General features: G+C 34.5%; 1 pseudogene across 2 annotated transcripts; it reads left to right on the top strand.

The window, feature by feature from the left end:
• The first annotated feature begins 1,063 nt into the window (after window positions 1-1,063).
• LOC111285113 (stress-response A/B barrel domain-containing protein UP3 pseudogene) lies at window positions 1,064-2,578 on the top strand (annotated as a pseudogene). 2 transcript variants are annotated; one of them, XR_016343221.1, is made up of 2 exons: window positions 1,064-1,149; window positions 1,613-2,578. The product of XR_016343221.1 is annotated as a stress-response A/B barrel domain-containing protein UP3 pseudogene, transcript variant X1 (transcript). The 2 variants fall into 2 exon arrangements; XR_016343222.1 differs by having other exon boundaries at window positions 1,127-1,149; window positions 1,581-2,578.
• Window positions 2,579-3,074: the final 496 nt, after the last annotated feature.

Below are 3,074 nucleotides of genomic sequence, written 5' to 3'. Positions count from 1 at the left end.
CAAAAAAAGGTTATAAATGTTCAATCCTTAATTAAGTCTATAATATGTAAATATTCATTGCAAATAAGTTGATTAATTACCAAATTTGAGTAGTGTCATATGAAGCATATTTAATATAATTTGTTCATATAATTTTTGCAAAAAGTGATATTTAATAATAATAAATATAAAATTTAAATCTCAATATGGATAATTTATTTCTCATCCAAAAATAATATTTTTTTTCTTTGGTAGGAGGCAATAAAAATTACAGCAGGTGGAGTGAGAGTTGAGCCATTAGGTTAGGTCCAATGTGGCAATGTGCATGTGAGTAGGCAAGAGGGATGCATGTGGTTTAGTTTGAACGTGCTTGACATGCAGAACATCATCTCATGGTGGAATGGAAACTTATTCCTTTCATTCCATGTTTGATATTTTCCACCACAAATTTGGTTACTCGTTCTTTTTGTCTAAGGTTGGCGCACTAACTCAACTTTCTTCACTTGTCATGTCTCTTTTATCACAATCCCACTTTCATTTTTAATTCCTAATTTAGATGACAAAATATATACCTCAAATACAACATATATATTTCAAAAACTAAATATAAAGCTAATTATAATATGATTTTAATTTTAATTGGATGATACAATATATGATTTTACTTCTATATAGATTAATTATATTATTGGTGTTACATTTAAATTTTTTTTTTTCATTTTCAATTAGTTATGATATTAGTTTTTTATATTTTATTTTATTTTATAAAAAATTGTCCCATATATCGTTAGTGAACTTTTTTAAATGCCATGTGGATTAGAACTTAGAAGATTGGTAATGGATATGGAATTACGAACTTTAAAACTTCACCGAAAATATATAAAATAATAATTCTTATTTTATAGTAAATTTTTTTTAAAAATATCAACAAAAAATTTAATCTCAAAATAAATTGACATGGCCTGGTCAGTATAACATTCAGCCCAGGCAGCCCAGGCCTCATGTTACAATGGGCCCAAGTCCCTACTGAGTCTTGTTTCGGCCCACGTACCCGCACGTGCTCTTACCTTCTTTGGTCAACAAAGCCAAGACCCCATAGTCCGAATCCTCTTTCCCTTCAATTCTCGTTCCAATTCCACCACAATGTTTGGCCGCAATATTTTCTCTCAGGTCCGTATCACTCCACTATCTCATCTTCTTCTTCTTCTTTTTTTTTTTTTAATTTTAATTTTAATTTTCTGCTATTTTAATCGTTTGTGTATGCTTCAGCTAATCTTCAAATTTCTGTTAGCTTTATATTTAGTTTTTCTTGATAAAGAGAACTTATAAAGATTCATTTGGTTGCATCGACTGGGTTTTGATTATTAGTCTCTGCTTTTTACTCATTTCTGAATAATGGGTTTGGGCTTTGTTGATTGATTTTTATTTTTTTTTGTTAGAGATTGTGTTATGGTATAGGGATTTCTCCCAAATGGGTACTTATCACTTTTAATTTGATAGACTAATGTTAATGTTGCTTTTAGATTCTTATAATTTTAAGAGGGTTCGTTTAAATTTTGGATTTGTTGAAATTGTGTTTGATTGTAAGTTTTGATCTACAGTTGTAAGGAAATTCATCATCTCAAATTTACAGGTACATTGAAGTTTTGTTAATTTTACTCCCACTACTAGTCTACTAGTTGATTTTGATGCTGTGTTTGAAAGCTCGCCCTCTCTTTCCCCTCACTTTCTCTTCTTCCAAACGCCTGAAAAGACCCTTCACTTTATCTACCAAAACCTCTAAATCCTCAGTCACCATGTCCATCATTGAGCATGTGGTTCTTCTCAAGGTCAAAGATGACACAGACCAGGCAAAGGTCAACTTGATGCTCAATGGCCTTAATGGCTTGGTCTCTCTTGATCCTGTCCTTCACATCACTGCTGGTCCCGTCCTTCGCACCACATCTCCGATCTCCAATTTTACCCACATGCTCCATAGCCGTTACAAGTCCAAAGAGGATTTGAACACCTATTCCGTACATCCTGATCACCAGCGTGTGGTCAAGGAAAATGTCCTCCCCATCTGTGATGATGTCATGGCTGTTGATTGGGTTGCTGATATTGATCCTGCCCCATTGTCCCCGCCCCCTAGTTCTGCCATCAAAGTAACCTTCCTGAAACTAAAAGAGAATGTTACTGATGACGTGCAAGGTGAGATTTTAGGGGTAATTAAAGGGATTAAGGAGGGGATCTCTGGTATTCAACATATCACTTTTGGGGAGAATTTCTCACCTGCAAGAGCTAAGGGCTTTTCACTTGCCTCAGTTGCTGTCTTTGCTGGAGTTAAAGAAATGGAGGCAGCAGAGGGAAATGAAGAGTATGTGAACCTACAGAAGCAGAAGGTTAGGGATTACCTGGATGGTGTCATTGTTGTTGATTATGTGGTGCCAACTTCGTCGCCATCAAGTCTTTGATAGATTATTAACTACAAATAAAATCTTGTTTCTTGTTTAATGGAAGCTTTTGGAACAATATTTAACATTGAATAATTATGAGACGGATCGAACTTGGTTGCAAGGTTTTGCATGTCTATCTTGAATGTATCTTTTATTTGGAACCATTGCTTTGTATTATAGCATGCTAATATTTGTTTTCTTTTCTTCGTTTAGGATAATAAGTATGTTTGATTGAAGATTGAAATCATACTGAGTATTATAACTCGCAACAATTTTTGGACATAATTCCTGGAAGACAGTGTTGTGAGGAAAAAGTCAATTGGTTGACTTGTTTTATTTTGGTATCCTGAAGTTGGTCAGTAGACTTCACGAGTTTCAGCAGTTTGCCTCATCCAAATTCATAGCATTGGCAACTCTTCAATTCCTATGCTTCAGAGGTACAAATATCGGTTAGGAACAGAACAATTCAACCTTACACACCGCATTGGAAACAATTAAAACTTTCCTTTTATAAATGAGAGCCAAAGATGAAAAGATACAGGAGACGATTTTTCTAGTCCCTGCACTTTTGCCCATTACTCGTCTCCTTGTCTTTTTTCTTTACCCTCTACCCCTTGAAATTGACAGGTCTTGTAATCTGTTCCTTTGAGAAGAGCCACC

The sequence above is a fragment of the Durio zibethinus genome, chromosome 6, assembly GCF_047325235.1.
Source record: "Durio zibethinus cultivar Kanyao isolate XHJ-2024 chromosome 6, ASM4732523v1, whole genome shotgun sequence".
Taxonomy (NCBI): Eukaryota; Viridiplantae; Streptophyta; class Magnoliopsida; order Malvales; family Malvaceae; genus Durio; species Durio zibethinus.
The sequence above is the reverse complement of the archived record's forward strand: the minus strand, read 5'-3'. Positions and strand labels throughout refer to the sequence as shown.